The sequence below is a fragment of the Phasianus colchicus genome, chromosome Z, assembly GCF_987193195.1.
Source record: "Phasianus colchicus chromosome Z, bPhaCol1.hap1.1, whole genome shotgun sequence".
NCBI lineage: Eukaryota > Metazoa > Chordata > Aves > Galliformes > Phasianidae > Phasianus > Phasianus colchicus.
This window is the reverse complement of record NC_143476.1, coordinates 10,959,519-10,982,675: the sequence shown is the minus strand read 5'-3', so window position 1 is coordinate 10,982,675 and position 23,157 is coordinate 10,959,519. Positions and strand designations below refer to the sequence as shown.

At 40.1% G+C, this 23,157-nt stretch overlaps 2 long non-coding RNA genes across 3 annotated transcripts in view; both read right to left on the bottom strand.

The window, feature by feature from the left end:
• LOC149912493 (uncharacterized) overlaps positions 1-23,157 on the bottom strand; it is a 215,133-nt gene that overhangs the window by 175,518 nt on the left and 16,458 nt on the right. The window lies entirely within an intron of this gene.
• LOC149912494 (uncharacterized) lies at positions 3,768-23,122 on the bottom strand. 2 transcript variants are annotated; one of them, XR_016461415.1, is made up of 6 exons: positions 22,970-23,122; positions 21,950-22,111; positions 20,665-20,719; positions 20,143-20,243; positions 7,235-7,342; positions 3,768-4,181 (listed from the first exon to the last, which is right to left on the bottom strand). It is a non-coding gene; the product is annotated as an uncharacterized LOC149912494 (long non-coding RNA). The 2 variants fall into 2 exon arrangements; XR_016461414.1 differs by lacking the exons at positions 21,950-22,111; positions 22,970-23,122 and having other exon boundaries at positions 3,769-4,181; positions 20,665-21,005.

Sequence of the window (23,157 nt, the reverse complement as noted above, 5' to 3'; positions counted from 1 at the left end):
CGGCACCCAGATCTAGCCTGTACCTGATTTTGAACAGGACATTAAATGACCTCCAGAAGTCCTTTACATCCTATATAATTTTGTGGTTCTAATAGAAACCTGGAGGAGAAACCCACACATCTGATAGCTTTCCTAAACCAACAGTGCCCACGAGATGAAAATAGGAGACATATCTGGGGCCTAGTTCTGCAGGCAATTACATTAATCACTGCACGTAGTCATCAGACTCTGTTTTTTCCATAGCTTTCTCATGGCTAACAGTATTTGAAAAGTGAAAATCAAAAGCTGAACTATCTCCACTGGAAAAGAAGAGTACTCTTCTTGCTGTTTGTCTTCAGGCTTATTTTGATTATTTTTCATAAAAACTTTTGAACATAGGGAAAAAACTAGTAATATACCAAATGTATGGTCTGTTTTCCTAGTGAGAAAAATTCCTATAATCTCATAGCACTTGCCTAAGAATATCCCTTTCTGATATTTCCTTTTATCTCCTACTGACCAACTTTGGATTTGCAAGGGCTCAGAGGCAAGAAAGTCTTATTAATAAGAATGCACAATGAACATCTAAAGTACAAAATAAATGTGACATTCATCTGGCACAGAAATAGCTTTGTTGCTGTTTTTTTGCTTGTTAGTTTTATCTTATGCAGCTATAACAGCTATATCCCTTGTTCCCATCGATGCTGGCATACAGACAGGAATTTTGCTGCATGCTCTGCCAAATCCAGTCTCCCAGTCCCATGGTTGCAGGAGAGGGAGCCTGGAAACCCTGGGCACATGTGACAAGAGCTTATAGTCACAAAACAGAAGGAGGAAGTTCTGCTGTTACACTTCCACTACTGGAAATCCCTGAATAGTAGAGATGATGGAAACTGGGAGCTGGAATTACAGAATCACTGAATGGTTTGGGTTGCAGGAGACCTCAGAGGCCACCCAGCCCCAACCCCTGCCGTGACATTATTCATCTGTTTTCTGTTTTGCCTCAGTCTCCTGAAAAGGTCTCCTCAGCACGTGGGGAAGGCTTTCACACTCTTTCTGGAAAACCAGCACATCTCTGACTCGCTGAAGTGCTCTACACTAATGCCCACGTCATGGGAACAAAAGCATGAAATGGAGGCCTGTATGCAGTGAAAGGGCTATGACTTCATCAGAATGCAGTGGGATACCTCACATAATTAGAGCCTATTAGATAACTGGAAGAAATCTCTTGTTTGCACAGCCTAATAAATGCAAAAGAGACAATGCAGTCCAGCACTGTTGGAAACAATCCAGATTTCTGGAGTGCACTGATGATCCTGACACAGGTGATCAAAAGATCAAGTGTAGATATCCTGACTAAACTCAAATGTAAGCAGCAAGAGGTGACCGAGGACAAACACAGAGTCACTATTCCACCCAAAGTCCATCTGGAGGTGAATCTGGTGAGGAACATAAAAGGCAACAGGAAAGACTTCTACAGGTACGCAGGCAGGAATATGAAAACTAGGGAAAATAAGGGCTCAACGCTGAATGAAGAAGGAACCCTTTGCAGAACACTGAAAAGACTGAGGTATTCAGTGCCCTTCTTACCTCAGTCTTTCCTGGTAAGACCGGTCTTTAGGAATTCCTGACTCTTGAGAAAAGAGGGAAGGTCAGAAGCCAAATAAGGACCTATCCTGAGCAGAGGACAATCAGGTTAGGATGCATTTGAATAGGATGTGAGCCCAAGGAACTTGATGGGATGCACCTAGTGAAGGGAGCTGCTCATGGTAAGGCCTCTTAATTATCCTGGAAAAGTGGAGCAGGTTGCCCTGACATGTGTTGGCATCACTATGCAAATGATATGGCTATGATGGCTTTAGATACTCAAATGAACAAAGCCCTGAGCAACTTGGTCTGACCCCAAAGCTTGTCCTACGGTGGGACAGAGACTTCCTGAAGCCCCTTTCCAATCAGATTACTGTGAGGTAGTAGCATCTCACGGTCACTTGCTCTCCATAGTCACTGGCATCACCTGGATAAAGAGAGGCAGGCAGTTGCATGGCTTTCGTGCTCTGCTCACCTACTTAGGTGTGGAATTTCCACCTACAGGCATCTTATTTCACTTATAATATCTGATATTTTCTGTAATTTATTCAGCCTCTGTTCCATGAGCCTCTGATCTCTGTCATTCCTATGTGATTTGTGCACTGTTAGTAGAGTCCTGAAAATTTCCCTTCCACCTACTTTCTAAGCTGTCCACAGTCTTTTTTAATCTTTATCCCACTTTACCTTATTCAAATTCAATTCCTCAAAAAAAAAAAAAAAAAAGACATGTTTAAGCTCTAAGAAGTGATCCGTGTATTTCACAAGTGTCAAAGTAGCTCACTAATTTCCACATGAGCAGCAATTGGAAACAAATCCTTCAGACAATCTGCTAGGGCTTTAGGCATTCACAGTTGTTAGAACAAAGAAGAGAATCCCAGTCTGGAAGCCAAGCTGTAAACTTGGCACACAAATGGCATTAAGGAGATGAGCTTTAAAAGCCATATGCCTCAAAACTAAATACTGCAAGCATGGACTGTAAGACCTGTAAGACTTTATGAAGTGTTGCATAGTTTCTAGCTTTTAAAAAGGACACATGCAACATCACGTTCCAAAAATAGTTTTGCTCATCTAGAAATAAGATGATTTGTAAGTAGTCAATAAATAGACAGTATTCAAATATTCCTATAAATGAAAAGGGTTAATTTTATCACTTTGAAAAAGGGTATAATTATACCCTTTGTTTTAAATTTTAACTATATTACGTACTTATATTTTTAATATATAGTACTTAACAACAGGGCTTGTATAAAACTGGATTTTTTAGTAGGAACACAATTCTGAAAGAAAATTAGAGAAACATAGAAAATTACAGAAAAATAGGAAATATTTCAGTAGCAATTAGAGGCAATGCAGAATGCCTATGGGGTCCAGGAAAATGTGACAATAATGCTGATCAATATATTACTTCAATAACAAGCTGAACCAGATACCTCTAACTAAAAGCCTTCACCAAGATGTTTTTGGTTTGGTTTGGTTCAGTTCTGTTGTGTGAATTCCTTTCATCATATAGCTGTGTTGCCTGACCTGTACTTAGTGTAGGAATTCCAGCCTGCTGTGATTTTTGGTTTTGCTTTTGTCTTTGCTTATTTGTTCACTGAGTGGAAGAATGTACACTCACAGGAACTAATGAGATAATTTGTAAACCTGTCAGCAAAAGACATCAGAATTAATCTAGTGGTGGTCTGGTAAAAGAGGAGAAGATAATCTCACATGAAACTTCCACATCTGCTCTGCATATTTCCTCCTTTATGCCTCTTTGCCTGTAGCACTACGCAGTGTGTAAACTCTGAAGCACATGTGGTATTCCATCTCTAGCACTCCTATTCTTTGCATGAGTGTCTGCTTCAGAGCAGAGAGACTTTAGGAGACTTCTCAAGGATACAGCTGATCCAAAACCCATAGGGTCGATACGATTCTTAGCAACAATAGCATGTTTTTGAGAAAGCATTAAGTGGCAAAGTGGTACCCTATCACTAATGCTATATTTATATTTATATATTTTAAAGAGGAACTGAAGAACTGAAGAAAGCAACCCTTTGTCCAACTTCAAATCTCCTAGTTTTATTCTTCAGGGATAAGTAAGAGGGATTCTCTACACCTGTTGTTTCTCACAGGCAAGCAAGAAGTCTCATTGGCTTTATTGTTGCTGTATTTTTCCTACTGACATTCTCAGTAGAAGTATCTGGGAAGAAGACTGCACAAATGAGTGGAAGCAGAGGGGATATGAAAGACAAGAAAAATGGTTTTATAATAATCCATGTGGACAGTTTCCCACTGGGAAGAAAATCATTGGAGGTAAACTACTATGTGAAATTGAGGTGACTGGGATGCTTGGATAGCTACTGTCTTATTTGTATTATGAGTTACCAGAAAATTAATGGCCTATTATGAGTAAGAGCAATCTACATCATTACCCTGTTAATTGGCACACCTTACTGGTATCTGCAGGGTTCCACACTGGATATTTGATGATTCATCAGTGGTGTGCACAACAACGGGCCTTCGGGATGGTAAGAGTTTTTTGCCTTGCACTGTTTGCAGGGCCCAGAGATGAGTGACCTTTGTTTCATCTTTTCTCGGGTCCGTTGTGTCTCGTGGTACAGCCATCATCTTTTCTAAAACAAAAAACAGAGAAAAATGAATATTTAGGAATCCTTACAGATACTGTACAGATGGCTGGTTTAGTGACAGCTGTTAGAAGAGAGTTTAAGCCACAGTTCTATGCCATGTTGTCATTTTCTCAATTCCTTGAAGACCGACAAAATAATAAAGATGAAAAAGAAAAACATTAATCATTAGGATTTAAAGAGAATCTTCACAACTGGCTTACACGATAGAGAGGAGAAAGCCTTGTAGGGAATAGGGCAGGAGAAGCCCATGGCATCATACATACATATTACGTATGGATTACATAAATCCATTGACAGTAAGACAAAGCATGGCTTAAACTGAAGTACAGAAGAATCCTAGCAGACATGAGGAAGAATAAACAGAGCTAATTAAACAATGAGATGTACTGTTGGTTCAACATACAGGATCTATGTCATCTGAGAGCTTCAATAACAAGTTAGACAGTGGTAAAGAATGACATACATCTGTGGTTGATCCTGTCTTTCTAGGCACTGATGGAGTAGACAGTACCTTAAGGCATCTCCTGACATTTCATACTTCATAACATGTATCTTCAGCTTTAAGTACTGGAAGTATCTGAGCTCTTTTTAACAGAATGGACTCCTCTTGAACATTTGTGAGCTGATGAAAAATACCTTATGAACTTTTTCCCCGAGAAAAGTTATTTAATTAATGTTGCATTACTGCATATTGTTATTTTGCTTTATTATAACCAACATTTTGGTTTTCAAGGGTTGGGTTCCTTCCACGTGAGGACTCATTTCCCAGTAAGTAGTAAAGCTTTTAGAAAACATTCTGTGTAAAATTCTGACAGTAAAAAGCAACCTGATGTAGGAACCTGCGTGAACATTTACATCTGAGATGTCACTGATAAGAAAGATTTAGAGACCTTGGAAGTTATATTTTTTGCCACAAAGATTTCAGAGAGACCAGTGGCAATATAAGTTACTACCATATCATCCAGATGATTAAATGCCACTTAAATGTTTTAAGGACAAGGAATAGTTCTGCTGCTTATCTATTCTGTTCATTATCCTTCTCCTTAGCTCGTAAAGCAATAGGATAACAATTTCATTTGTATGACAGTGATAACTGTCCAGCAGGAACAAGCCTGAGACCATCAATTCATTTCCCAAAAGCCATCCATTACTTAATCACAGCACGTTTAACACTGGGATTCAGCTGAGTCACATACATTAACCATGTTATGCTTTCCTAATTGGAGACTTTAGTAGATAGTGTTTACATTAAATGTACATGAAATTCTGTTAATGAGTTTCTGATTCTTCCTCATGTTTGATACTTATACAAACACTTTAAACGTGGGCAAATATTGCACAAGGATATCTGTATGTCTGTAAATTCTCCTTCAACACATTGTTCATGTTCTTTTCATGTAAATTTGAAAGCTCACTCTATGGCAGTTTGTAAGCCGAAAAAAAAATTAAGATAGGACTACTTCTATTCTCTGAACATAGATTTGTGAACAGAAAGTTATATCAACGTACTCACATTTATAGTGAAAGCCATTTGTGGGATTAATGAATCTTTGAACCAAGGAAAAGATATCACACAGGTGATTTGGATTATTACACATTACAAATTAATAGAAAGGCTGATAGTCATAGTAATTAACTCAAAAGCAACTCACACATTGAGCATACACTGTGGCAAAGCCCACTTCCAGATGATTCATAAATAGAAGAGAGCAAACTGATGAATCATTGTCCTGTGAAAAAAGTTTGCCAAAGTCTCTTACTGTACTTCTTTTCAGCTCCATCATTCCCTTGCATCTCTATTCCCCTTTCTTCACAGCAAGGACCTCCGTTATCTCCAGTGCGTGGACCTGCAAGGAGGTACTGTTGGCTGTAGCTTAAATGCAGCTCATATATGATAGATGAGAAAGAGTAAAGCGAAAAAGAAGCCTAAAGCTTGTGGTTATACTAACTTTGATGAGAACAGAGTATGGATGAATGGTGATTGTGTGAAGGTCAGCAATTTCTGCAAAAGGAAAAGACAAAAACCATGAAAGACAGCAGAATGTATTACAAATTAAAAAGTCATTATAGAAATTGACAATCATACAGTAAGAGAAGCATAAAAGGTCTCAAAAAATCACATATGTAAAGCAGTTTATGTAAAACTTAACTAAAAACATGTAGAAGAAAAGAATACTACAGTAAAATATCTGTTTGTCTTTTCAAGAAAGTACAACAGTCACATTAAAATCTTCTAAAGTGAAAAAGATGACGTTGCTAAAGAGTGAATCCTTCAAAGATGTATTCATGTACATGAACAATCCCACTTTAACACATGGAAACACTTATGTGAGTGTCTGCTAGCAGACAGTCAGGCATCATATATTCACCATTCTTTCGCTACTGAAATAGAGGTTCAGTGTGATCCCTGTTGAGCAGACAGCCAGGTGAGCTTTCTGACTGCCTCTCACCACTCATACCATGAAGCAGAGTTACGCAAAGAAAACACTGCTGCCAACATCCAAAATACACCTGCAATTTGGGGCATCATCACATCCACTCTTACAGACAACACTCCCCAACTCCTTTTCACCTTTTCCCAGCAGATTCTCTTAGTACTTCTGCCCCAGTGTTTCCCTTGTGGAGGATTCTTACCCCACTAGTCTTCACACAGAGTGGAAAAAATGTGATGAAGCAAGCATACTCACAGCGTTTGGTAGAAATTCATGGTGCTTTAGTCTGTAGGGGTAAAAATCAATGATGCTTTTTCACTTAGCAGAGGCATCTCACACGTGATATATGGAAATTTTTGGCTCCGTGTATGTGATCTGAACACTAAACTCTTCATTTCTTTCTCCTCTTCTCCACTGCGTTACATTTAATTTTTCCTTAACTGAGCAACATTGTGCAGTTGCAGTCATTACAACTGTTCTCAGTCTGGATTTACCTTTGGAGGTCAATACTAATTATTCTCCATACATCCCCCATTTCAGAACTGCAAGCAGCTTTCATGTCTTCTCTATTTTTTTCAGTTACTCCAGAAAAAGGTATTAACTCACCCTACAAGTCTTGCCATGGGGCTGTTCTGCCATTCATACAAAGAAAATTGTCTTTCTTCTCTGCAGAGTACAATGAATTTTTCATCTTCTCACCTCACAGTTATGTCTCTCAAAGAATAAAAGTAAATACAAAATTAGCAAGGATTCAGTAACAGTAGGTCAGCTATAAATACTCGTAAATGGGAAACATATAGTGAACATCTTTGGAATTACAACATTACAGCATTCTGATTTTAGGAAAGTTACAATTAAGCTCCACTTCCATACAACCAGCTCTATATTACAAACTCAACAAAAACGTATGGTGGAGCAGAAGTCCTACTCAGTGCACCTCGTGCCTTTTACCCAGTTATTCAGATACAGCATTGTCACAGTTCTGGCCTGGTTTGACCTGGTTCCCTGACTAAATGGCACAGGGGGACCCTGTGATGGGTCTAAAAACAAAACAGCAGCAACAAGCTAAGGGAGAAAATTAATTCACTAAGTATTAGAGCACAATGTGAGAGAATGCAATAGAACACAATACAATTGGAATTGTAGCTAATAAACTAAACAAGAGATTGTCCAAAACCAAAGGCCTTACTCTAATGTTGAAGGTGAGACAGCTAGGGAGCATACACTGCAGAGCCAAGCAGAAAAAGAAGTCTCATGACTCCCAGTTTTCTCTTTCCCTTTAAACAGAAAATGGAAATGGAACAGTGAAGTATTCTGGGAGATACAGTTCATTCTTTCTCTTCTGTGAAATGTACCTGGAACTATCAACAGTCCATGGAACTGAAGCCTTAACTCTTTAACTCCCCGTGCATTACCTGATGCTATGATGTGGAATACCAATAGCAGAAATCTTGAAACCACAACAAGTATGCCAGGGGACAACATCAGGGCCAACATTGTCTATCTTCATTAATGACCTGAACGTCTGGACAAAGTGCACTCTCATCAAGTTTGTAGATGGTACAATATTGCTGCTGAGGCACTAGTTGAGTGTGCTGCCATTCAAAGGGAGCTGGATTGGCTGCAGTATTAGGCTGAAAAGAATCATGTGATATTCAACAAGAAGAAATGCAAAGTCCTGTGTCTGTCAAGGAATGACTCCCCAGTACATAATGACAGGATGAGGAGAAGCACTACAGAGAGGAATCTGGGTTCTGCAGGACAAAAAGCTGACCACAAGCCAACACTGTGCCTTCACAGCAGAGGAGGTCAGCAACCTCCAGAGTCACGTTAGGCAAGGCATTGACAGCAGGTCAGCAGAGGAATTCCCTCTCCTGTACTCAGTTCTGGTGCGATACATCTGGAGCTCTGGGCTTACTGGTATGAGACAGGAAGCTACTGCAGCAGGTGCAGTGAAGGGGCACAAAAATAACAAAGGAAGAGGATAATGTGACATGAAGAGAAGCTGAAAGAACTGAGACTGTTCAGCCTGGAAAAGAAGAGGCGTAGGGGGATCTTGTTGATGATATAAATTCTTGATAGGAAGGAATGAAGAAGAGGGAGCCAGATTCTGCCCAGTGACAGGATAACAAGTGATGAACACAAAGTGAACACCTGTGAAAGTCTGTATAAATAGGAAAAACAAAACAAAAAAACAACAGTTTTACTCCAGGAGAAGTCAAACACTGGAACAGATTGCCCAGAGAGGTGATGGAATTTCTGGAGATGCTCAAGCCCAATTGGACACGTCTGCGAGCAACACCCTGCCTGAGCAAGCAGTGGACTAGAACATCTCCAAAGGTGCCCTTCCAGAATCTGTGATTCCAATTGAAATTCTCTGAAATTACTCTTCTTGTACCTTTGGGTGCTCCCAGATGAAATCATTAGGAATCACACAACTTCTTTCCCTAATCGGATATAAGAATCTAACACCTAGGAAGCTGTATTTTTCAAGACGGTCGTGTTGTAAGCATTTACACAGCTTCATTTTTCATGTGAAGCTATATTCATTCAATCTGGAGTTTAAGTAGTTTAGACCACACTTCAGAACTTCATCACATCAGTGGTTCCACCCTCACGCTAAAGGTAATGCTGCTTTTCCTGAATACTCTCTGATTTGTCCCTGAGAGCTCACAAGCTACACCTGCTCACTAACTGAAGATACAGCAAAAATTATTTCCTGATTTGTTCGCTTGCATCAGCCCAAGACATTTCCAAACCAAACCCTCCAGGTGGGCTGAGAGGGTATGGTCTATCTCCACTGGTTCCTGACTATTGAGTCCCACCACATCAGAAAGTACAGCACGTCAAAAAGTCTGTGCAGTGCTCAAAAGGGAGATGGGGAGAAGCTAGGTTGGCACGATGAGATATTCTGCACAGCCCTTACTAAGCTGATGCTCAGATAAATCCCTGCTGTCTAGTGTAAACTTCTTTACCTTTTACCTCCAGTTACCTCATCTAATGATCCTTTAGTAAGATGAGGTATATCCATTATGCCCTATCCCCCATTCTTCAGGTGCCCTCTGTGCTCTGTCTGAAGTCAACTCAGGCTCTGCAGGTGGCAGTATGTCCTACCTGTTGCTAAGTCCACACGTTCTCCTTTCCCTACCATGACATTGCTACCCAAAGCTTGCACAGTCTTAGAAGAAAAACAAAAGGACAAAAATGTTCTCCAGAAAATAAGTCCCCTTCTGTTAGCCTGGGCTCATGTAAGGGCCAGTCACTGAAGGAAGTTGTCGTAGTTTGGCCAGGTTTGGTGGGAAGGAGCTAAGGGATCTATGGACTGGGAAGACAAAAGGGTGGGGGAAGAGGCAAGAAAACCAGCAGCAATGAACTAAGGGAAAAACTTCATTTACAAAATACAGTGGCAGAATGTGAGATAATAGAATACGATGGGATTTGGAGTAAATAACTCAAATAAAACAGGAGAGAGTTTACAAAACTGCATTCCTTACTCTAATGCTATAGGAGGGATAGCCAGGAGCACAGAGAGCAAAGAGAGGCAGTCTTGAGACTCCGCCAGTTTTATCTTTTTGTTCAAATGGAAATGGAACAATGAAGTCTTCTGGGAGTTGTAGCTCACTCTTTCCTTCTGAGACCAGGAAACCAGAAATGCTGACAAGCCACTGAACTGCAGTACTAACCCTTTAACTCCCAGTACAGTGTGATGTTATGATGTCGAATACTGACCAAAAATCATAAGACCACAACAAGAGAGGATCTCTTGGAGCTAGGCTGCTTCCTGGGAAGGAGTGCTGTGTGGCCATAGAGCCCCTTCACCAGCTGGGGGAGCACAATTTTTCTTGCTGTGATTACTGGTCTACCTGTGAATGCTTTGCCTGGTATCTCCAAGAATCTGTCAGAAACAATTTTGCTTCTTTGTGAGCAGGGCATCTACACTACCTTTATGTTGTGTGTTCAGACAGTGCTAGTCTGCAGCCATGTGCAAAGCCCTACGAAATCATTAGGGAAAAACTTGTGCCAAGACATCTGAAGGCACTTCTCCAGAAAATACAGGTGGGCAAAACACTGTGCACCTTCTCTCTGCCTTTGATCTCTTACTCTGATTCCCTGAGAAGGAAAGTGCAGAGGCTGAAAGGGAACCACAGGGCACTTCGACAGCCTGTCCACCAGTAGGGATGCATGCGGGACCGTGGCTATGCAACATGCCCACAGAGCCACTTGTCTTCAGCTCTGACAGCTACCTGCAAGTCTTGGACTTCAGTGACTCTGAATAGGGTGCTCACTCTTAACTACTGATACACTACAAAACATTTCAGATAGTTACATTTAGTACTGTTGGAGCAAAGGTTTACCCTAGCTTCAATACATGGAAAACAGAATTTGCTTCTAAGGCCTCCAAGGGTAGACATAATGGCTGCAATAAAATAAATCAGTGATCTACATTTGCTGCTGTTTTCCATCCCAAACATTTCACTGTCGCAGGATAATCATCTGAGACTACAAATGAGCCTTTAAGAAATTAGCTTAGGAGTTACTGTGCTGTGATCAAGTTACAAAACAACAAGAGGCTCTAATACTTGGATTCAGAGTGCATCAAATTGCTATTCAGTGTGAAGAATGATCATTTAATAAACCAACCTACTTGCCTTTCATCTGTCTTCACCACTTTCACCACAAGACTTACAGAAATGTCATTAGAAATTGACAGGCATCTCAGTTCATACACAGCCTCCTTCTGTAAGATAACAAATACTTAACTGCCGTCCAGGGAGTAGGAATATATTTAAGTTTCCCCCACAGCCTTATGGAGTTTGCATCCAGGTCACTCTACTTCCTATAGAGCATGCGAAGCACAAGGAACAGATGTAAAAGTATATACACACACTCAATTCACACCTCTCTACTCCTGATCATTTTTTTCCTCATGTGAACAAATGAAGAACCCATCTGGAGATCAAGGGGAAAACAAACGAACAAAAAATGCACATAAATAGAAGGCATTCTTGGAGCCTGTATGGATTGTAAGCCTGTGTAGCTACTTCTACTATAAACAGTAATTGAATAAATTGTTGATATGGTTTTCAGACTAAGAATTAGAGCCACATTTAACTCTCTTTCAGGCAAAGTCCCTGATCATGAGGCTTTCAGCTTTGCTCTTGTTGATGTTTCCTCACTGGGGAGCAGGAGACAATTCTATGCTGAGCAGTTCATCAGCAGGATCTGTCTGGGATGGAAGACCCATTCCCATTCTGGGCCTGTTTGTAGCTGAATCTTATTTCTCCTCTCCAAAGTCTCAAGACAATACTGAATCCTGTGTTCCTGCACTGCCCTATACTGGTCAAGTGCTCTCATCACCTTATCCAACAGCATGGCCTTAAGAGTGCACAGAACTGTGCTGCAGTTCAGCACATACAGGACTGCTGAACGTGACAGGCAGCTTCAGAGACACCCAGACTCGTCTGGGCCAGCAGCAGGAAACAAGGAACACCCCAGAGCACCTCAACTTTCATCAGTGCCTGCATGTGGGGAACTGAGCCAAGTTCCTAGCTCCATGTGCACACCGACATGAGGACACCTATGTTCAGGAAAGCAATTAACTGGAAATTGAATCTCACTCCTCCTCTGAAATGTTGCAGTCTTCTTTACAACATTTTTAGATGATTTTATAAGAACAGAAAAAAAATCCGTAGACATGATTTAATTAAAATTTGTCACCTTCGCTTGAGCTTAAAGAGCACTTTCTCTATTAACAAATTTGATACATGAAGAAGGAAAGACAATTCAATCTCTACAATCTCCACTAGATCTTTTTTTATCTCTCTCCATCAAAATATTTCTAATCCCTTTCTACACCCTTGGTATTCACCCAAAAGCTAATATTAAAATCCACCCCATCTTCATTCTTATTTTCATCTTTATAGATCAAAAGTATCTAAGATAATCTGTGATCCTGAGCAGATCCCAAGCAGCAGCCCAAATACAAAGTGAGGTGGAATAGAAAAAAAAGGATATGCAATAACTATTTCTCCTGCTATCATAGAATCACCGAGGTTGGAAAAGACCTGCAAGATCATCACCAATATTTCTCACTAAACCACGTCCCTCAACACAACATCTGAACGTTCCCTGAATGCCTCCTGGGTCGGTGACTCCACCACCTCCCTGGGCAGCCCATTCCAGTGCCTGCCCACTCTTTCAGAGAGGTACTATTTCCTAAAGTCCAACCTGAAGCTCCCCTGGTGCAACTCGAGGCCATTTCCTCTAGTCGTGTCACTAGTTACATGGGAGAAGAGGCAGAGACCAGCTGGCTAAAACTTCCCTTCAGGTAGGTAGAGAGAGCTATAACGTCTCTCCTGAGCTTCCTCTCCAGCAGATTGAACAATGCCAGCTCCCTCAGCCAAGTTGGTAACAGCCTACCCCACTCTGTTAAAGAGAGGAGCTGCATAATATTGTGGCAGATTAAAATTACTCAAGTACCCCAATAGGCAGGAAGGTAAATATTAAAACTAAAGTCCAGTGGGATCAAAAGAACCAAACATATAATTTCCAATCATGCAAATTTTAATTTCATTATTAGGGAGTCCCAAACTTCATGGAAACCAGGAGGATTCACCTCTCAAATAGATTTTACTAAAGGTGTTTTATCACAGAGTTCTGCACTGAGCTCTCAGGTTTCCTATAAAGCTGCAAGGAAATCTGCCCCTCCAGCAAGTCTGTTACCTTGAACACATCCCATGTCACAGTGCATTTGGGAAGAGTGACAACTGCTAACTCTCCTTGTACACTTGTGTGTGCATTTACCCCAGAGGTCTCCCTGTAAGCAGTAAGCAAAGGCTGTCATTGTTACAGATGTGTGATAATACGAGATCAATGTCACTGTCAGACAGGCTGCTTCAGAATCTCTGCTTTGAGGAAGATGAGGAAGAAGGTTAGATATTACACAGACTTCTTCATTATTCACATCTGTCACTTTTATCTCAAGCTGTGAGTAACTGTCTTATTTTGTAGGTTTTCTTCACAGCTGCAAAGCTCAAGTCTTTTGCTTCTGCCTTGCTACACATTCCACTGGAGCCACAGATAAGGTGCAAGATGGGCACCTTATCAGATGTTCCCCCAGACAACAGAGGAGATGCAGCCAGCACAGCTGCTGCTGCCACATGGCATTTCTTATCCCCCTGACATTTCAAAACCACAGGAACAGCTTCAGCTGTCAGTGAAGTGCTTTCTGAGAAGGCATACTGCTTTGGAAAGAGTAAAGCCATACTGCCACATTATGCAGTACAGGAGATGAACCAAAGATACACATACCCTACAATTCACACCAAGATTTACTTACATACTAAATAGAGATATAGAGAGTTTTTTAGATGGCTTTCTTAAAGTGACTGCCAGCTCGAGGCAAGGCAAAAATAAGAGATACATAAAATGAATACATAATAAGCAGTTAAGTTAAAAAAAGAAAAAAGAACAGGGCTCAGGTAAGGTCAATTTGCAATAGCTTAATAGGTTTGGGATGAAAGATGGGATTTGTGACTGTGATCAATCTTTAATACTTAGAGTTAAGGTCTACATGAAAATCTTTCAAAATGGAAAGACTCATTGGTATGCCCCTACCTTTGTCAGCTGCTCACTTCTTAACTGTATACTGATGATCTTAAAGACAACTGCCATAGTCTATTTCAGGCTATGAGTAAATACATGGAGAATACTCAGTACTGCAGTGCTGGCTGTCTTGTTATCTTTTTGGCAAAAAAGGCCGGTGGCTGAATGGTGCCTTTAGAAAGACCTGACATTTCCCAAGCGAGCCTGGAAAGGAACACGTTCTATCTTCTTTTCCCTACAAAGTTCCTGCTTAGCCCAGATTTTTGATTCAACAGAAGAGGAATGCAAGCTCATCAAATATGCCTGCAGCGTATGGCTACAGCTCTCCTGAGCTCTAAAACATTACATCTTTTTCTGCGAAAGGTACATTTGGCATGCAGGTTTGCCCAGGGAATATCAGCTTCTACGTTTTCCTCCATAATTCTATTCCATTTAGTCAGAGCTGCAGCCAAAAAGAGAATGCCATGACCATTGCTACAAACATCTCAAATGATCTCTAAAAAGTCAGAAAGAAGATCTGAACTTTGAGACTAACGATGACTGATGATGGTTACTGCCTGAGTTTGTAGCCCCATCATCTGGAAACAGTGATGAAGTGAGAACATACATGCACACACAGCTCCAGAAATTAGATTTCCTGCACCATAAATTGACCACTTTCAACGGTCATTTCTTTCTAATAACTTGCAACTTTCCATCCTGCAACAAAACATCATCCTTCAACCCAGTAGAGATCTGTATTGTTTCCTTTATGTTTTGAAAGTTTTTATGAGGTAAGAAGAGGCCAAGGGGAGAAGTTGGACATACTGCTCATTTTCTGCTGAGCCATACCTGTAACATACTCTGTGGGATCCTCTTACTCTCCACAGCATGTCATTTTTAATTGCCATATCATAAAATAGTTTTTAATGCATTGAACATTAAGGGATTTAAATCTCTTTAATGCTCCTGGATGGTAACCTCTCAAGGTTCATACTGAGGCCAGCTCCATATAATAAATAGAATGTGGGCAAAAAAGCAATAACAGAAATTAATGACAAGTACTGTAGAGAATATTTGAAACACTTGAAATAAGATCTCTAGGAGTTTTGCATTTCCAGTAATAAGCCAAAGCAGTAAGTGAGGGAGGAAAGAAGGAGGGAAGGAATATTTCTGTTCTTTCCGGGGTAAAGTCATTTATTACTCTCCAAGCAAAAGGTTTTATACAATTTAATACAGGTCAATACTGTCAAGATGTGTGAAATCAAACCCATACAAGGAAGAACCCACAACAGCAATCAGATGTGCATAGGCTGGGGTAAAGCAGTATGAAAACCATGGTATCACTGTACTCAATAGAAGGTTAATCTTGAAGATATGAAAGTGCTGTCAGCAGAGGTATATGCAATGTTTCAAAAAAAGTGATGTATACAATGCAATATGAGCCAGTCTGGGGAACTTAACAGCTGTCTTATCCTGACTAACTATGCAATTTACAGAAATCTGTGATCATTTAAGAAATGTGGATAGCAATACCTATACTAGCAGGGCTGAATGGGATCATTTTAGCTAACTTGAAGATTTTCCTATCAAATTATCTCCAAAGAAAGAAATCAAATTCACGTAATTCAGTTTGTTCAGTATATAGGTATTTGAAACCAATTAAGATTTTTTAGAGCCTTCGTATCATTAATGAGCAGCTTCAGATAAGGAAAAGCTCTCTCAATGCCCCATTAACAAGCTCAGGAACACTTGTGAAATGAGCTGCAGCTTGGACACACATCAGTGCATCAGGTCATACAGGAGGAAATTCCTTTTCAGAGCACATTTTGGCTGTTCTCACAAAACCAGTCAGAAAGCTCCCCATCTGTCTTTTCCAAAGGTATTTTTAGTATCTGAGACAAAGACTTGTTACAAAAGCCTATTAGAATCCTAACAGTTGATAATTGTGGGGTTATTTTATTAAGGTTATTCTTTTTTTCTTCTGAACTAAATGATCTTCATTACTTTACAAATATTAGGTCTTGTACCTAAGTGCATGTATTTTAAGTAGATATCTATGATACATGAGCACTGACAAGTTTCCATAATGAATGACAGTGCTTGGAATACCAAATTCATTCTTGCTTACATAAAGGATTTTTTCTAATTCTATTTGAATTATTCTAAATAATACACAATCTTTTCTGCTTGTTATATGGGTACAAAAGCACATCACTTGTAACCACTATGCTATTTTGCAATAGCATCTACGTCATCTCTGAAGTTTTGAAAACTTCAGATTCAAAAAGAAGCTTCATCTCATCTCACATTACTTACATGCCAACCGTAGCTGTTAAGTTGTTCTGAGTATCCCATAGCCAAAGAAAATGCCAATTTTGCATATTTTTCCTTTTCATACATTCTTCCTCAATTCTGAAAGGCATTTTCCATAGAATAACAGAGAGTTCTGTGTTCAAGCAAGTCCACCTGTTAAAAGTTAGATAATTTAACAGATTCATCTTCTCAGGCTAAGTTTATACTCAGCAGCTTTCCAGGAGGAGTGCCCAAGTGATCATGACGGCCAAGTTCAAGGCTGGGCAAGCTGTAGTCAAGGTCTCTACCTACTGCAGTTTAACAGTCACATCAAGGCTGAATCAGTCCTTCATCCAGTGAATCAGTATATTAAAGCTAGACTCAAACTACAGCAAATCTCAAACGCACAAATGCAGACTTCTGCTCTGACCTGCACAACATCTGAATGAATGCCACAGGGTAAGCGGGTTAGATACAAGTCCTACAAAACTCAAAAAATGAAAGACAGCAGTCACAAATCACAGCAAATGAAGGGGATTTTAAAGGCTTAGCCTTCTTGCTGTTTGTTGTAGCACGTTTACTTAGCACTCTGAGCATGTCTTCAGTTGACAGATGAAAAACATTGTTTTTACTCATAATGAATAGGCATACAAGAATTCTGAGAACCTTGATCTTGCCACAGTAAACTCAAGAGACTGGAAACTCTTAAAAAGCACAGTTGGGAAAGTTTTAACAATTCCATCAACAGCAAGAAAATTCTTGACTGCCTGATCAGACTGAAGCAGGGTGGCAATAAATCTCATCAGCTCAGGATGAAGAGGAGGACACCAAAGGAAAAAGAGGACTACATGGAAAAGGTTGCACTTCAATAAATGCCTGGGAAAAAAAAAAAAAAAAAAAAAGGAAACGACCAAATCTGAGAATAAGGCACAGAGAGGAGTGAATACAGCTGAGGTTCATCCAAGCAACAAACTTACGAATGAATCGGTGACGCTGGGGAGATGAAGTCAGCTATGCCACCAAACATTAAGACAGAGATGGTAAACAATACAGAAAACAGAATCAAATGAAACTAGACCTTTGACTTCTAAGACGTCCCCACATAATCACTGCTAAGCTTTCTTTGAGCAAACCTAAAACCATGCCTGCTTTCTTGTTAACTTAGTAAGAGATTAAAGCTCATCGTCCAGAATAAAGTTTCAAGCCAAACTGGATTACCAAGGTAAAAATCAAGAATCTGTAAACAAGGGTAGGAACATCAGATGAAAAGCCAGAAATGTAGTTAAAAGGCAGGCAGTGCCCAGGGATTTGAGATAAAGGGCACAGACTTCACCTACACATCCAGTAAATTGACACTGCACATGCTACTGCAACTGAAGAGCACGGGAAGCCTCCTCAGCCCTCTGATTGCTATTAAATCTTGGTAGAGGAGATCCTAATAGAAAAGAAATTAGCTTAAGCCAATTACAAATGAAAATCCTTTCATTCATCTGCGTTTGCCATGCTGTACACTGATATTCTCTTCCAAATAATAATAATCTGACATTAAATTTGTCTGCAAGGCCCATAATATGACTTAATTGCATATTAAGACACAGATTTCCATTGCTCTGGCCCCACACCATCAGTTTGAGTCGTGTGTTAAATGCAGCATATTTCAGATCAAAAGCCAGATGCCTTGACCATGCAACTCCTACCATGAGTCTTTTACTGAACTCCATGAATTCATGTATGACTGTAATGCACCCTGAGCCTTCTGAGTTCATAGGATGACACTGTTTAGGCATCTCATACTGCTGCTGAGACCTTCAGCTCCAATTCTATCTATCTGATCCACACTGAATCTTCTTCATTAATCTGTCAGTCCATCACCAAGAAAAAGCCCAGTCCCTCTGCACACGGATGCAATAAGGGAGCCCCAGGTTATGAAGGCAATATTTACCAGATGATTTTTTATCCAGATGATTCTTCTCACTTTTACATAGGACCAGCCTGACTTCCTTGCTAGCATCGCAGATGTCACACTGCCAAGGCCTGTCACCTCTTCTGGAAAATACAAGTGCAGCAATGCTTCTTCCTTGACAGGAGGACAGGTAACAGAAGGAGGCCCTGGCCTTGCCCCATCATCAGTCACATCAGACCTCTACAGAGGAGCTGGGGCAGCTTTCTTGTCAGCTCTGTCTGTGGTGGTTGGAAACAGATCTAAACAGCTACAGTTAGAAATGTCTCAAGCTCTCAGGACAATTTCCTTCAAATTGCTCTCCCAAAAAAGCACTTCCACACAGTAAGCCTCAGTAACAGAAGAGGTCTATCTTTTCAAACAGAATTTCTGTTTCTTAGCTAAATGCCATAGCAGTACTCTTCAGAGCAGGAAATCTGCCATAATGATTGTCTCCAAGCCACAAATACGATCAGGTAGAATAATGCCCTCTGATCTTTAACTTGACACAAAACTATTTACTTGTTGAAGTAGATAGGTAGGAAAGGAGCATTTCAGAAGACCCAGAGCCAGTCATTCACAACCTTGAAACGTGCATCTGCATAATCTGGAGTGTGAGCCACAAAAGTGTCTTAAATGGAACCTGCCTTCCAGGAAGAGATGGCAGTTTGACTCAATAAGTCACGCTGCAACTCTCAGCAAAACAGAGCATACACAGCTCAGTGCTCAACTCCTTTCCTGACACTAAAGGCTACAAGTGAACATAACCAAACGGCTAGAACTGCCGTGGATCTCTGCTCTAGGCATCATTCTCACCTGTTGATTCAGTACTGCAATCAAGTTTTAAGTTTCCTTCACAAAAACTCCAGCTCCCATTTAGTACCAGTGATTCTGCCACTTGGGTTATCCTGCCTTTGTCTACAAGTACAGCAAAAAGCTGGCATGTTGGGAAATTATCCAAATGGGAGTACCCCTTCAAATAAAGGGTCTGCATAGTGTTGTGCAGGGATCAGATGCTTCTTTGGTGCTGCGTAACTTGGGGTTCTTAGCATCTAAAGGGACATCAGTTATTTATTATTCTGTCCTTATAGCATTCGATCTAATAAACAGCAGGTCAAATGGTACCTTACAGACTCTGAGTGCCTTTCATACCAGGATCCCAATGGACCAGTACACCCCCAGCACCAAACAAATACACCAGGAGTACAGGACAGAGCAGTTAAATTGTTATCTTCCTCAAAGTACATAAGACACCACATCCCAGAAAGAACAGTACCGCATGGAAGGATTTGTGTGCCTCCTTAAAATAGAATTTCTGTTCTCTAGAATCAGCCATGCAAAAATTAGACATACTATCTTAAGTTAGTATTTACAGTCCCTATATATTCAGCAAAGAGAGTGATTAAGGATAGCAATCCATACCCTTTCAAGACAGCCTCTGAGATGGGAAAGATTAAGCTTCCTCTGTAGATGCACTTAGAACATCCATAGCAGCCAAATCTGATCTTCAGCCAGCTTAACTTCACACCTAACGGTTACAGGTTTGATGTCAAGTGAGATGATTTGTACCCCAGTTGGTACTGACAAGGAAGTCACAACAGGCTGGAATCAAAGTATTTGAAGTCCACTAAGGACAAGATAAGTAGAGCCATCTATATTGCTACATAAAAACATGGGAATTTTAAGAAATACATACATCCATCTGGTACTGACGATCCATTATTTTGCTATGCCCTCAGTGCTCCACACAGTTCTGCTGGATTTTCTTCATCTTGTGATGAACGACCCATCTGTTGACTCAAGACCAGAGAAATGTATTGTTAAGGACTGGGAACCAAAAAAATCCATTTTTGACTAGCAACTATTTCTATAATATATAAATTTTACTTAAATTTTTAAATAAAGTATTAATATATATACATATTATATATATATATGTATATAATAATATTAAATTAAATATTTAATAAATTAAGAATTTAAAACATCCCTTTCTTGCTATAACAGAGCGACCGAGTTACTGGCCCACCATTTTCTACTACCTGAGCATCTCCAAATATACTGCTATGCACACACAAGCATAAATAGAGATTATGTCAACCTCTTATTTAAATAAACTTGAATATAGGAACTCAAGAAAAACAATTTATGATTAATGTGGCATTGTAAGTATTTACAGACTCCTTCTCTAGCTTACTTTTAGAACAGAAATTCTTACTGATGTTTTCATGATGTCCATTCTTACTTCTTGACTTCCATTTTGCCTTCTTGCTCTCAAGAAAACAAACGATAAAAAAATACTATTAAGCAATTAGTTCTCTGCTTAGATGCCTCTGCTTGCAAGTTGTTCTACTGCAGGATTTCTCTTTACTCCACAATACTACAGTTTGCCAGGTTTTCGTGTCTGCCCTAGATAATTCCCAACTGCAGTGAACACATGCTAGAAAACCTTAGTTATACTGTATAATCAATGAATACACAGACATTATAATTACGAAACACAAGAGAGTTTGGCTAAGCAGATTATTACATACACCAAAGAAAGAATAGATAAGAGTGCTTTCGCTTACCTGGGCTTGCTGTAAAACTCCAAAGAAGGGATCTCCAGAAAAAGATCCTTCCCCACTGGTAGTCAGCTCTTAAATGGGACCAGGAGAGGTGCAGCCAGGCTCCACTCCTTCCAGCAGCACAGCTGAATTGCCTTCACCTGTGCTCCCAGGGCTGACTCATTGCTCGCCTCAGGTGATCAATCAGAGGTTCAGGCCATTCTTCCCATACATATGTACACCATAAAAATCAAACTACAGCTTCAGAAATACATGTAAGCACACTGCTTACACATCCTTGCTTCTCGGCCAGGATGCTGGGTTTTACCCAACCTGAGCTATTGCTCCCCTCTACTCTGTCCTTGTGAGGCCCCATCTGGAGTACTGCATCCCAGTACAGTAAGGATGTGGAGCTGCTGAAGCAGGTCCAGAGGTGGCCTTGGAGATGATGAGAGGGCTGGAGAACATTTCCTGTGAAGAAAGGCTGAGGGAGCTGGGCTTGTGTAGCTTGGAGAAGAGAAGGCTCTGGGCAGGCCTGATTGCAGCCTCCCAGTACTTGAAGGGAGCTTACAAGTTTTTACACAGTCTGCTAGTAATAGGACAGGGGGAAATGATTTTAAATTAAAAAGGGGGCAATTTAAGTTAGATGTTAGGAGGAAATGCTGTACCCAGAGGTTGGTGAGGCGCTGGCACAGCTGCCCAGAGAAGCTGTGGTGCCCCATCCCTGGAGGCGCTCGAGGCCAGGCTGGATGGGGCCCTGGGCAGCTGAGCTGGTGGGGGGCAGCCCTGCACATGGCAGGGGTTGGGGCTGGGGGGGCCTGTAAGGTCCTTTCCAATCTAAGCCATTATATGATTCTGTGATCTTCCAAAGGTATGTGAAGGTTGACATATTTTTGCACCTTTTTAATCACTATAAATTAAACCATTTCACAGTGTAAGATCAAAGATGATACTTACTACAATGGTTATGCAAGAAGTGCAGATATGAGATCAGCCAGGGGCTTTTATCCCTCACCAACTCTTGATTAAGGCGAATGCCAGGAAGTCCATGGAAAGCAGTGACTTCATAAGATGACAGCCAAAAGCTAGACCCTCAAATAGGAAGGATCTGCATAATTCCTTCAAAAGACACAACAGTCCAGCTGAAGTTTTGGCCCTGAAAGCATTGCCCCAGCAATCTTTGTATTCAGATCTGCAGCAGTGAATTATGGCTATATATTTTTATAGATAGTTAAATTATTAAATTATAATTAATCAATTTAATTAAAAGTGATAGAATTTAGTGTGTTATCATGTACAAGTAAAAAATCCCAGTTGTTATATTCTTCCAGACAAATATTTTTCACATGCTTTGAACCATTAAAACAAGGACATCAGGGGTTCTAAGGACAATAATAGCATACACTACTGAGGGATATTGAAGAAACTGTATAGGTTATTAAACCTTGTTCAAAGCATGCAATTAAACTTAGTGCTATTTTCTTTTCTACTCGGAACTTAATATTCAGATGAAAAACTAACTACCAAATCAAATTATTACATTTCTAGTATTTCTAATGAATAAACAACTTTCTTTCAAACAACCAACACAGAAGTCTGTTTTTATATATTATCACTCTGAGTTACATTATCCAGTTAAAAATACCCCAGATGTAAGGGAATCTATTCCTTTGAACACAGAAAATAGGCAGTTATAACAATTCAAACAACAAAATGTTCCCTCGTGTTACATAAGAAGACTTGAGAAACCAGCAGACCATCTGGCCAAAAAAAAAAAAAAAAAAGTGTACTTTACTAACTGTGAACTTGTGGAGGCTTTTTTTCTTAGCATAAAACCAGCCAGCATTCCTTTACCCATTAACTATTTTGAACATGCACTGGAAATCAAGGGCTGGCACTGAAGATAAACACGTCATTTTTCTACAAGGGAGACATTACAAAGAAGTTGTTCTTACATGGTAAATAATAGAAACTCACAGAAGAGTAGGATGAAATAGGGCAGTTCTTCCAGTACTTTGCTGCATGGCTGAATACGGACATCAATCTGCCAATCTTATTTCTAACTTCTGAAGAAAACACAATGGCTCAGCTGTGAAAAGTTTCCTGGACTATCAAGTAATTGGAAGGGAAAAAAAAAACAACAACAATGAAGACTGATAATGCTC